Source organism: Dasypus novemcinctus, chromosome 19 (assembly GCF_030445035.2).
Source record: "Dasypus novemcinctus isolate mDasNov1 chromosome 19, mDasNov1.1.hap2, whole genome shotgun sequence".
Taxonomy (NCBI): domain Eukaryota; kingdom Metazoa; phylum Chordata; class Mammalia; order Cingulata; family Dasypodidae; genus Dasypus; species Dasypus novemcinctus.
Window position 1 is genome coordinate 4,209,935 of NC_080691.1, and position 14,340 is coordinate 4,224,274.

At 37.3% G+C, this 14,340-nt stretch overlaps 1 long non-coding RNA gene across 1 annotated transcript; it reads left to right on the top strand.

The window, feature by feature from the left end:
- The first annotated feature begins 10,038 nt into the window (after window positions 1-10,038).
- Window positions 10,039-11,580, top strand: LOC111759875 (uncharacterized). The gene is made up of 3 exons (XR_011646592.1): window positions 10,039-10,112; window positions 10,635-10,726; window positions 11,177-11,580. It is a non-coding gene; the product is annotated as an uncharacterized lncRNA (long non-coding RNA).
- Window positions 11,581-14,340: the final 2,760 nt, after the last annotated feature.

A 14,340-nucleotide genomic window follows, 5' to 3' on the forward strand; every position in this document is an offset into this window, starting at 1 on the left:
GACTACTTGCCCAGGATAACCAAAATCCATAAAGTGTGACATATCTTTGAAAAAGCAGAAAGGTTGGTTTTGAGAGTTTTAGAAGGAAGTGAATGACACAAGGTGTGCCTTGAGTAGATTTATCTTAACTAACATCTGTGTTAATCTAATTTTGTCTTTTGAATTATAGGACTGATGCTATTACAACTGCATTAAAAGAGAGTTTGTCATCAAAGTACTGAGTTTTCTACAGAGAAAGAGGCTCTGAACTACACTTGTGATGAAAGCAGCCTCATTAAGACTTGGGCTCCCTGCATTCTCAGTCCATTTGGATTCTCATGAATAAGGGAGAGAATTTTAACCAGGTGGGAGAGCACTCATTAATTTTGTAAATGATTTACTTTTTAATCAGAATGTGTTATTTAATTTGACTACAGGCAGTTGGATAAAGGCAATCTGAGGTCAGGTAAAGTTATTATGGATATATAATATTTCTGGATTTATAATTATTTGCTCATTTCCAAAGGGAGACTCTTTTAATATGTTACCACTGAAGGAAGGATTTTATGCATTGAGACCAGGGGAGAGACCAAAATATGAACAAATAAATAATAGTACAATGAAAAATTATATGAGTGATCTGAAGGAATAGTAGAATTTTGATATAGGCTATAGGAAGGGCAAAGGATACTTTTGGTTGGGATTCAGTGAAGAGATCTCTCAGAAAATGACAAAACAAAGACTAAAAGAGGATGATGTGGGAATTTTTTTTGAGGGGATTTCCATGGAAATGAAGGGTGGTTATAGTGTTCAGTGCTGAAACAATAGCTAATATGAATGTGTTTGAGTGTTTCTGAGAAATGAGTTCTTATTCAATCCTTGGATGCCTGGAGAAGTCCTAACTTAAAATTACTTAATTTGAAGGAAATATTTTGTTAAAGTGGCATATTCTTGATTAAATTTATCTTGGGTGACATCAAGGTTAATCACAGAATTAGCTCTAGAAAAAGAGAATTTATTTTAGATTTGTGGTTTCATAGTGGTATTATTGTCGAGTTATGTTGGATTTTTTGCCTTTACCTATGAAAATAGAGATGTACACTCAGCTTTGAGCCAACATGGAGTAAGTTGAAGCAATTGAATAGATGTGTGATTGTCATGATTGTATACAGAAGTGGGAGAGAGGGGGCTACATACGATTCAGCCTCAAGATGGTCTAATAATCCTGTTTGAGCATGGCCATGCAGAACACAAGAAGAAGGAATAAATTCTGGACTGAAATGTCAGAGAAGTCTAGGAAAAAGAAAGTTCCCTAAAGGTCCAATTCTTTACTTCCAAGTTATAGACTAAAGTGCACACACTGGATTTATTCATGGGGAGCTTATTGGAGATGGTGGCATGATTTACTTAAGAGGATGCCTGTCATGCTACTAACTCATTCTTTAAGGTGTGTGAGTAAAGCATAAAAGTGCTTATGTAGATTGACTATGAAAGAAGGAAAAGGAGATCAGGCACAAGAGATGAAATAGACACAAGGGGCATTTTGGTTCATAAAAGAGGAGAAACAATAAGGTTAAATAATGAGGTGATTGAGTGTGATAAGAGAGCAGTTGCTAGTAATGACTTCAAAAAGGAACAGGGAGGGATGTAATTCAATTAGAGATATTCAACTTAAAACAGGTGACACGGCTCTTCAATGAGAGAGGAGTAACTAATGGATATTAATGCAGGAATAACTGTAGACACTGGTGGTAAGTTGAGGTGATTTCTTAAAATGTCATCATTCACCTAGTTATTATGGGGTTAATCTCCTCTGGTAAAAGTAATATGAAATGTGAGACTATATGGATTCAAGGTATGGGACTTGAAGTGATTATGGGAGATGGAAGAATGACTCAATTAATCAAGATGTAGTCTTTTTCCCAGATATATTTGAAAGCACTATGTATTAGTCTTAAAGTGAGAGCTTAGTAATGTGCTGTGCCACATGCAGTAATAAACATGACAGAAAATTAAAGTCACTTCCTATGTGGGCAGATATGGAAAATAGTAAGTTATCTATTGACACACTGCATAAATACAATGATATCAGAAATGTTCTTGGAAAAAGACCTTGACCAAAAGGGGGAAAATGTAAAAGACAAATGAGTTTATATGGCCAAGAGACTTCAAAGTGGGTTGGGAGGTCATTTCAGAGGTTATAATTATGCATGTCTTAGCAGGATCTCATTTACTGCCAAAGTAGATACTTTCCCAAAAAGCAGGGCTCTTGAGGTTGCTGAAGACATCCAGACACTATAGTCAGATCAGATAGGTCAGGAGTGTGGTGCCTTGCCAATGTGCCCTAATTTGGAATTTATGCTCCCCAAGGTGATAGAGTTGGACTCAGTTGTGATTTCCCTACACATGGCTCTTCTGTTCTTGAATTTGAACCTATAATTAGTATTAGAGTTGGCAGGTGTACATCCAAGAGACTTAAATCTTTGGGCTGTCCTTGTGCCAGCTGGGCCCTGAATCTCAATGGAGTTGCAACACTTACTCTCCAGTTCATTGGTCCCACCTAGGACAACTAACAAGAGGTGAGAATGGACAATTTCCAAACAAATAACCAAGAAAGTTTACAGCTGCAAGCAAGAGATTTCCATTCATCAGCCCTAATGGATCACAGCCCTCTCTTAATTTGAAGTGGAATGGACATCACCATCCCTGAATTCTCAGGATTGGGGAATGAACTATGGACTAAAGTAGACTTATTGGTTTTCTACTTAGACCTATTGTGATCCTAGCAGTGGAAGAAACTATTTCATTGATGTGTAGGCAGTGGCCACTGGAGGTTCTGAGGGATGGGAGAGGGAAAACAGGTGTAATAAAGGGGCATTTTTGGAACTTGGGAATTGTCCTGAATGACATTAGTAGTGACAGAGCATGGTAGTATGTATCTTGCCATAACCTACAGAATTGTGTGGGTAAGAGTGTAAATAAATAGGAATGTAAACTTTAATTCATGCTTATTGGCAGTGCTACAAATTGTGTTCCTCAATTGCAATGGATGTACCACATTAATGAAGGACTTGTTAATGTGGGAAGATGTGGGATGTGTGAGGATTAGGGCTTATGGGAATTGCCTATATTTTTTTGTGTAATGTTAATGTAATCAAAATATCTTAAAAAAATAAGTGCAATATGGTGGCATTTTGGGGACATTGGAATTGTCCTAAATGATGTTTCAGTGATGGTTACAGGCCATTATATATCTGTGATAACTTAAAAATGCATGGGAAAGAGTTTAATCTGTAATGTAAACTATAATCCATGCTTAGTGTCAATGCTCCAATATGTGTTCATCAATTGCAACAAATGTACCACACTAATGAAGGATGCTGTTAATGTGGGAAATTGTGGGAGGGGAGGGAGTGGAGCATATGGGAATCTCCTACATTTTTTTAAAGATTCATTTTTTATTTTATTACTCTCCCCTTCCCCCACCCCAGTTGTCTGCTCCTCTGTGTCCATTTGCTGTGTGTTCTTCTGTGTCTGCTTGTATTCTTGTCAGTGGCACCAGGAATCTATGTCTCTTTTTTGTTGCATCATCTTGCTGTGTGCAGTGCCACCCCTGGGCAGACTGCCCTTTTTTTCACGTGGCATGGCTTTCCTTACAGGGTGCACTCCTTGTACATGGGGCTCCCCTTCACAGGGGACACCCCTGCATGGCACAGCCCTCCTTGTGCACATCAGCACTGTGTGTGGGCCAGCTCACCACGTGGATCAGGAAGCTCTGAGTTTGAACCCTGGACCTCCCATGTGTTAGGTGGATGCTCTATCAGTTGAGCCAAATATGCTTCCCTCGCTTACATTTTCTATGTAACATTTATATGATCTAAGTATCTTTTAAAAATTTAAAAATTAAAAAATTAAAAAATATATTCTCATGAAACATGCTGAAATATGCATGCTTGGAATACATCTGGCAGTAAATATTACATAAGTTGAGAGGTAATGTTTGGGAAGTAGGTTTGAAGCAGGCAAGTTAAGGAATCAATAGACAGATCTGGAACCTGGCAGAAAAACCACCACCATTGAACATGTGGAAATTGGTACTACCAAGATGGCTGCTAGAGAAACTTGCAAGAATCCCATTCTGAATGAGATTTCCTCTGAAGTCAGGAGAATCTCTGGATAGTCTCCAGGGACCTTGTCATTGGTCCCTCCTGGGGGATTGATTGGTGGGGGAGTCAATCAAAACAGCAAACAGCTGGGACTACCCCCTGTCATTAGCAAAAGGGTGTGATAATGTTTCTAAATGCAAGTGCAAAGGCCAACTGACCCTCTCTTGCCTTTTGATCCCTGTTCCTGACTTCTGCCCACTGTTCTAGCCTTCTTCACCCCTCACCTGGATCAATACACAAGTAAACCTGGGGGTTTATAATCTGTAATGGGGAATTGTAGTCTGTCAACCCTCTTTATCACTCTTGAGCCCCTTGCTCTTTACTTGGGCCCCACGATCTGTTATTTTCTCCCATTTCTCTTCTGACCATTCTCTAATAAGTTACTGGCCTAACTGACCCAGTTTGCTCTTGAAATTAATTTCTTATTGCTTAGCCAAGGACAAAGAGAAAATCTGACAACAGGTTCAATGGAAAGGAGATTTTCTTGAACAGGTTTGCTGTTCCTTGGTGTAACTAACAAACTCTATGAAGAGGAAGTTTTGACAACATTGAGGATCTGAATACTGAAATAAGAGGTGACATTCCATGTAGTACCTAGGTGTGTTATGTAACCCTTAAGATACTCAAAATTGGGATATAGGAAGAAAAAATTCAAACTCTAGCTGTGTCTTTCAGTGGCCATATAAATTTGTCATTTTACTTCACCTCTCTGAACCTTAATGTAGGACATTTGTTAAAGAAGTAAGTTAGCCTTTATCAGTTGGGTTACTGAGAAGATTAAATTTTAAATAAAATATGTAATTATCCAAACATGTTGAATATAATCATTTTCTTCCTGGAATTGAGGTACAAATGATTAAGTTAATCTTGGTTCTGATCAACCTCATAGTAATTATATATATATATATATATATATATATATATATATATATATATATATATAATTATATATATTCTTTTTATATATATATATAATATATATATATTCTTTTTTTCTTTTTTCTTTTATTTTAATAATATATATTCTTAAGTTTCTTAGTTGATTTCCAAATATATTTGTGTGGGATGTAGAACTCAGTGTTGAGTGGTCTGCATTATACATATGGAAGAATAAAGATATTTTAAGAAAAATGTATCCAGAAGGTCAGGTTCATGGTAGAGCAGGGAGGGAGAATCCAGAAATCAGAAATGCATGTGAGAGAACCAATGCTATCACAAAAAAACAGTAATATTTATAATGAGAGATTCCAGTCTGCTTCATCTTATGGTGAGGACCCAATTCCAGATATGATTTTGGTAAGGGATACCTATGTTTTGGAATGAGCAGTGAATTAGAAGTCTCCAATGAACCAGAGGCAAGTGTTGCAATTCTGTTGAGGTTCAGGGCCCAGCTGGCACTTGTACAGTCCAGAGACTCAAGTCTCCTGAGCATACACCAACCCCAGCACCTACCACAGGCCCAGCACGTGACAGAAGAGGCATGTGTAGAGAGGCCACATCTGAGCCCAACTCCACATTCAAGAGCACAAGTTCCAAAATAGGGCCCATTGACAAGGCACTGACATGGTCTGTCATGACTAGAACCTGGGTGTCTCTGTGGCTCTCAGGAGCACCACTATTTGGGGTTGTATCTAATTTGGCTTTCTCTTTGATCCTGCTGAGATGTGCATAAGTGTGACCCCTCTGATGATCTTCTGACTCATTTCAAAGTCCCTTAACCATATAAACTCATTTGTCTTCACCATTTCCCTCTTTTAATCAAGTCTTTTTCTAGTTGCATCACCAGCTGGTGTTTGGTAGTAATCACTTGGCATCAGGGAGGCCATCCCGGGGAGTCATGTCCCATTCGGGGGGAAGGTAATTCATTTACATGCTGAGTTTGGCCTCAGCAAAGTTGTAACTCCTGCACTTAGGTTCATTGGACTTACCCAGGTCAGCTAACAGAGAGATGAGAATGGTCAACCAGCACACCAGGGAAATGAGAGTGTCTACAACTACAAGCAGGAGAATCTCTTCCAACAATCATATGGGATTTAAGCACCCTCTTGATTTAGAAATGGAAAAGACATCTCCATCTCAGGGTCCTCAGGATGGAGGAATAAAATATGGATTAGTGTACTTACTGGTAATTTACTATAGAATTGTGACTCTAGCAATGAAAGAAACTATCATTGATGTGGTGACAGTAGCTATGGGAGTTGGTAAGGGCATGGAGAGGGAAGAAGAGGTGTGATAAGGGGGCATTTTCAGGATTTGGAGTTGTCCTGAATGATATTGCAAGGACAGGTGCAGGATGTTATATATCCTACCATACCCACTGAATGGACTGGGAGAGAGTGTAAACTACAATTAAACTCTAACCCATGCTGTGTAGCAGTGTTCCAAAGTATATTCATCAAATGCAATGAATGTGTCACACTGATGAAAAAGGTTGTTGATGTTGGTGGAATGGGGGTAATGGGGATATTTTTACTGTAATATTTTATGTGATCTAAGTATCTTTATATAAAGCTGTTACAAACGAAAAGAGTAAAACTGGCATATTTTCAAAAAAAAGTCTCTGAACATCATGGGCTAATTAATACATGCAATTCAAGGATTTTCATCTTTTTATCTATAATATGAAGATAATCATATCTTTATTAGCCAGAGAAGACAAGATCTCCAACATCTTGACTGTGGGAAAGGAGAGTCCTTCCTTATTTCTCGTGAGCATACCTTATGTTACATTTTCTTTGGGCAGGGGATACTCCTAGGTGAAAGTTTTGGCATTCATGATGGGGGCCTAGAAAATTGTGATCAACACTTGAATCTTAAGACTTCTTTGTCCATTCTCAGCTTTGTTTTCCTTTTGCTTTTCTGCTTGAGAGTGAAAATCCAGAGGAAGACAGATGCCAGCTAAGGTTTTGGCAATGCAGTCACATGTGAGTAGGTCATTCTTTGTGCACCTCTGTTGCCAGCATATGAGAAGATTTCTCCTATTGATGTGCATATTCCAAATGTATTCAGGAGTTATTCAAGGATCTTATCTTAAGTTTATATATGACTCTTTATTAATTATGGTAAGTAAGGTATGGATCTATGAGTTATCTTCCAAGGTAATTACAAGAGTTGGTTAAAGCTACCATTAAGGCTATGTATTCTCTGAGATAATTACAGAAGTTTTCGTTTTCTCACTCATCCATGGCTTCATTGGGTAAATAATGAAGTCATGTATCATGTTAGTGCTTGATTTTGGCCTGGCCATATGATGAATAGTGGTGACAGAAGTGAGTAAGAAGAGATGTTTACAGTCAGAAGGGATGCTGAATTTTCAGCTGTGCATTCAGTCAATCCAACATTACAGATACTGGGGTGTAAGGGTAGATATATTTGTCAGAAGCACATGAGAAGTTTTGTAAATTAAATGAAATTAGAAATAATGTATTTGTTTCCTCCAATTTTAATTTTCTTAAAATTTGATGGAATATATTTGTACATTTTGAAATATCTTCAAAAAAGATTTATTGAATCACCCTCATTGCTCGCACTCACTGTCTGCTCTCTGTGTCTTTTCACTGCATGCTCATCTTCTATTTAAAAGGAACCAGGATCTGAACCTAGGACCTCCCATGTGGGAGGGGGGCAACCAATGAATTGAGCCATCTCTTCTCCTGCTAGTTGTGTCTCTCACTGTATTTCCTATTTGTGTCTCTTTGGTGCAATATCTTGTTTCATCAGATTGCCATGCCAGGCCATCATATCATTGTCTCTTCATTGCATCATCTTGTTGTGCCAGCAAACTCTGCCAGCCCATAATGACAGCTTGCTGTCTTGCTCATCTTCTTTAGGGGGACACCAGGACCAAACACAGGGCCTCCCATGTTGTAGGCAGGAACCCAACTATTTGAGACACATACACTTTCCTTGAAATAATTTTTTTTAAACTACAATTCTCCTTACCACTCTTGCTCAAATGTCCCAACTTCAATTTTGTAAATTAAATTTATTCAAATTTTATAAATGGCTGCCATGTATAGAATTATTTTTTCCTTCATTGTGGCTGTGGTTTCAGAAGCTGTATAATAGAATACAATTTATGTCTCAGTGAAAATTTTTAAAGATTAATAAAGGCCAGAGGCAATGAACAGGATTGTTTTAATCTTAGGTGACATGAAGATAATAGTGAGACAATGAAACTGGTCTTTGTAGACCCCAGAAAAAGTTGAGATTGGGAGGTCTTCTACCACAGGAATGATCAGTCTAAGGCCATGTATCAGTACAACTCTCTCAGAAGTCCCTGGCTTGTGACACTGAACCATCTGTATTTCTACATTACAATGAATACCTGAGCTATGTAGCACTGAGCAAATCAGGACTTACTGATTTGAAGCCTATTTCATTTTGCAGAATTCTGGTTGTGTTTTCAAGTGTCCCTGCCATTTTAATGAATAATAGCCCTGTGAATTGAATTTAGATAGAAAGCAATTGATACATTAACTTGCATTTGCCAAAATGCATAACATATTCTTAAATGATTTTATAAATGAGAGGAAAGTGAGCTCATCTATATAGGGGAGTAACCTAACCATATCCATTTTTGAAAATAATACATATAATCCATATTGCTTGCCTTATAATATCTATAAATTTACTTAAAATTGTTGACAAATATTGATTTAGTCAATAATGTTCAAAGGAAAGCTGAATAATTAGCAGAAAGAGGCAAAATTACAAATTTAGTGGGATATTTCCAGGTGTATATCACACCTATGTCATGTGATTTTCTTTTGCAATGGGATATTGTGGGTTCAGAGTGTGTCTGTGCCTGTGAGAACATCTGAAAGGCAAATGGAAGTTTACCATTGATAATGATGTTTCTGGAACCCCAACACCTTTTGAGTTTTATATACACAGTTTCTGCTGCTTTAGTGCTGTTATTTTGTACATCTTACTCAAGACATTGGTAAGGATAGCCCTGTGTGAGCACAAATTTCCGTTATTTTTTTAGGAGTTAGTGACCTTTAAGGATATGGCTGTAGATTTCACCAAGGAAGAGTGGGACCTGTTAGACACAACCCAAAGAAAGCTGTTCAGAGAAGTGATGCTGGAGAATATCAGTAACCTGGTCTCAGTAGGTGAGACTCTCAAAATTTATCTACCACCTATATCTGTATTTTTTTTATCTAACATCTATTTAATCTACCTATATATTCATCATAAATCATTTTTCATTTTTTAATTCAGATATCTACATCAGCTTCTCCAAATTGTATAATCTTTCTTACATTAAATTTTTATATTTTATAATTTTAATACATTTATATTGTGCTAACAATCCCTAAATGAATTTGTTTCTTCATTTTTTATTATATCTAGTTCACCCCCATAGAATTTAATCTTCTTGACAACAATTTAATGTCTTTCTTGAATTTCAATTTCCAGCAATCATGGCTGTACTGATATAAATATTCTCCTCCAAGTGCTATGCTGAGGTTTCAGAACACAGTAGTAGCAACATTGCATATATCCTTTTCCATATAGAATTTAGATCATTTTTGGAGAATTTATGTTAATTAGATTATTTTTGAAAATAATATTCCATCACTTTGAAAACATAGACTTCTCACCATTTAGAATATAGACAATTCTGCAGTCTAGTCTCTCTTTTTACTAGTACATGGGTAACTACAAACAGTGGTCCTCATTGAAATGGGCAAAAGGTCAAGAGTTACAATTTCTGTTGAAATATTGTCAGTGATCTAAGTTCAAGTTATTGTTGCATTGCTGACCTTCAGTGCTTACCCTATTCTTTGGTAACTTGTGATGTACATCATGATCATGCCCTGTTACTGTCAAACTCAAAATCCAGGTAACTTTTTTCCATACAAACAGGATATCAAGTCTGGAAAAGAGATGTGCTTTCCAAGTTGGAACAGGAAGAAGTGTCAAGAAAAGGAGTAGTTTTTCCTCAATACCAGAATCCAGGTGAGCTGTAAAGACCTCCGCATTAGAAGAGGGGTCTCATGATAAAGTATGTGCTTTCATATTTTAACTTCAGGATTCCTTAAATGTGTAATGATTTCTTCAGTTTTATTTGTATGAGTTATGATTTCTAAAATGTACCTTAAGATATGGGGAAATTTTAGTGACATGTATTTGTTCCATACATTTCTCAAGCTTTATTGAGTGTCACTGGCATTGGGAAAGGGATATTCATTTGTTATTGTGATTAAACTGTCACAAAATAATCCTTTTCCTGTTCCTATTCTTGGAAGATTTTTTCTTCTTTTTTACCTCACTGACATCCCAGCGTTTTTCTCACATTCCATTTCTCAAAATCCTTTCTGTCTGTGATGTCCTAGAATTATGTTATTTATGACTTTGATATTCTTTCCCAGTTAATTGTGAATGTGGGAAACATACTGAAAGGGATATTTGGAACTTTTAAAATTTTTCTTCCCCTGATACTATTCTAACAGTTTATTCTGCTTTTTGCAATCACTACAGGGAGGAAATGTGCCTTTAAAACATGGGAAATGATAGAAATGATATTCAGTAAACCTACCTGTAGGAAAGACACTTCTAAAGTCATGTCATTGGTAAGTTCAATTTAGTAAACGCTAGTGTTCTAAAGAGATACCAAAGGATGGAATAAATTAGGAATTCAGTAAATCATGAAATTATAATTAATGTTAGAATTAAGTGCTAGTCCAGCAAAAATTTGTGATAGTTTGAATTTTTGGTAAAAACCTAAACACAAACTCTTAACTTGAGTTCACATAAAAATCAAATTGCATAAGCAGGTTTCATGAATGTAATCTTTGAAACATCATGAAGCTCAAAATTGATCAGATAGCTCTGCAGTTAGATTTTTATAATAGAGAAAATCTATGTGTATGGATTAGAATACTTTTTATATGAAACCAGCATGGCAGATATTTTGATTGTAGACTACCACTAGTGGATTAGCCTAGGTTTCATATATAGGGAAATGCAGGAATTCATTTAAATGGGCAAAGTTTTACAGTCTCTCATCTAATTCCCCACAGCACAGATCTCACACCCAGAAGAATTCCTTTAAATATATTTCTTTGCAAGAAGATTCCTCTCTCAGATCCATAGTGAACCAATATGCATTGATTCACTTAACAAAGAAAGCCTATTTCAGGAAACCACCTCCAGCAGTCCTCAGTGACTATTCATATTTTAAATGACATAAGCATCTTCACCATACAAGTAAATCATATGAATGCTTTCAAAATGATAAAAATTGTATCCAATGCTCTGAACTCATGCAATACAATGTAACTCCCATTGGAGAGAAAACCCATGAATGTCACCTAGGTGGGAAAGCCTTCACTACATCCTCTTCCCTTAAACAGCATGAGAGATGTCACACTGGAGAAAAACTGAAAGAATGTCATCTTTGTGGGAAAACCTTCATTCAATCATCTTCCCTCAAAAAACATGAAAGAACTCACACTGGAGAGAAACCCCATGAATGTCATCTTTGTGGGAAAGCCTTCATTCATGTATCTAACCTAAAACGACATGAAAGAACTCATACTGGAGAGAAACCCTATGAATGTCTTCTCTGTGGGAAAGCTTTCAGTCGACATTCTCATCTTCAACGTCATTGGAGAACTCACACTGGAGAGAAACCCCATGAATGTCATCTTTGTGGGAAAGCCTTCTTTCACCTGTATGCCCTAAAACAACATGAAAGAACTCACACTGGAGAGAAACCCCATGAATGTCATCTTTGTGGGAAAGCCTTCTTTCACCTATATGCCCTAAAACAACATGAAAGAACTCACACTGGAGAGAAACCCCATGAATGTCATCTTTGTGGGAAAGCCTTCTTTCACCTATCTTCCCTAAAACAACATGAAAGAACTCACACTGGAGAGAAACCCCATGAATGTCATCTTTGTGGGAAAGCCTTCTTTCACCTATCTGCCCTAAAACGACATGAAAGAACTCACACTGGAGAGAAACCCCATAAATGTCTTCTATGTGGCAAAGCTTTCAGTCACCGTTGTTCTCTTCGACGACATGGGAGAACTCACACTGGGGGAAAACCATATGAATGTCATCTGTGTAGGAAAACCTATATTCATTATAATTCCTTTAAATGTCATGAGAGAACTCACCCTGGAGAGAAACCCCATGAATGTCATCTTTGTGGGAAAGCCTTCTTTCACCTATCTGCCCTAAAATGACATGAAAGGACTCACACTGGAGAGAAACCCCATGAATGTCTTCTATGTGGCAAAGCTTTCAGTCACCGTTGTTCTCTTCGACGACATGAGAGAACTCACACTGGGGGAAAACCATATGAATGTCATCTGTGTAGGAAAACCTATAGTCAATATAATTCCTTTAAATATCATGAAAGGACTCACACTGGAGAGAAACCACATAAATGTCATCTTTGTGGGAAAGACTTCTTTCACCTATCTGCCCTAAAACAACATGAAAGAACTCACACTGGAGAGAAACCCCATGAATGTCATCTTTGTGGGAGAGCCTTCTTTGACCTATCTGCCCTAAAACAACATGAAAGAACTCACACTGGAGAGAAACCCCATAAATGTCATCTTTGTGGGAAAGCCTTCTTTCACCTATCTGCCCTAAAACGACATGAAAGAACTCACACTGGAGAGAAACCCCATAAATGTCTTCTAAGTGGCAGCTTTCAGTCAACATAGCTCTCTTCAACTACATGAGAGAACTCACACTGGGGGAAAACCATATGAATGTCATCTGCGTAGGAAAACCTATAGTCATAATTCCTTTAAATGTCATGAGAGAGCTCATACTGGAGAGAAACCCCATGAATGTCATCTTTGTGGGAAAGCCTTCTTTCACCTATCTGCCCTAAAACAACATGAAAGAACTCACACTGGAGAGAAACCCCATGAATGTCATCTATGTGGGAAAACCTTCAAATATCTAACTTAAAATGACATGGAAGAACTTACACTGGAGGGAAACCCCATGAATGTCACCTATGTGGGAAAGCTTTCAGTCAACATAGTTCTCTTCAACAGCATGAGAGAACTCTCATTGGAGAGAAACCCCATGAATGTCATCTATGTGGAAAAGCTTTCAGTCAACATTACTCTCTTCAACAACATGAGAGAAATCACACTGCAGAGAAACCTCATGATGTCATCTTTTTGGGAAAACCTTTGATCAATATGCTAGTCTTCAAAACATTTGAGAATTCACACTGGAGAGAAATCCTATGAATGTTGTCTATGTGGGAAAATTTTCACTTTTAGTTCTGCCCTCAGGAAGCATTAGAGAATTCATGCTGGACAGAAATCATAATATATGTTTGAGGAAACATTAAGTATTCTAACCTTGGACAACAGGAGATTACTTAAACTGGAGAGAATCCCTATGAATGCCAAAAATTTGAGAAAGCCAGCAGTCAATATTCTTTAAATGTAAAAACTCACAGTATAATAGTTTTGGGTATGAATGAGACTTCAGCCACAGATTTAACCTTTAAACATACCAAAGAACTCACATAGTGAAAACAATGTTTTTAATCTGTTCAGTAGTTCCTGTAGTCATCCATACAACTTCAATAGCTTGCATGTAAACTTTAAGCCCCTGAACCCCAACCATTTTTTACTTATCATTTATATATTTGTGTATTGAGTGTAATAAAGGCTTTATCACTACCTTTTATACGTTTGCATTTATGCACTTGTAGGAAGCAAGATATGGAGTTACACACCAAACAACACAATACAATAATACTGGCATTTACAGTTACCCAAATGGTTACCTGTACTGCAGATCATTGTTTCTTTAGGCTGTTTTGAAGTACCATCTAGTGTATTTTCATTTCAACCTGAAAGACTCCCATTAGCATTGCTTGTGAGGCAGGTCTAATAATGATGAATTCCCTCAGCTTTTGTTTTACAGAGAATGTCTTAATTTCTCCCTCATATTTTTCCCTCCCTTCTCCCCTCCACCCTGCTCTTTTTCCTGTCTGTGTCCATTTGCTGTGTGATCTTCTCTATTTCTCTTTTTTGGTTTTTGGCTTCTCAATTTTTCCTCTAGGATGCACTGGGATTTGATCCTGGTGACCTCTGATGTGGAGAGAGGTTCCCTGTCACTTGTGCCACCTCAGTTCCTGGTTTCTGTTGTCTCACCTTGACTCTCCCCTTCATCTCTCTTTTTTGTTGCATCATTA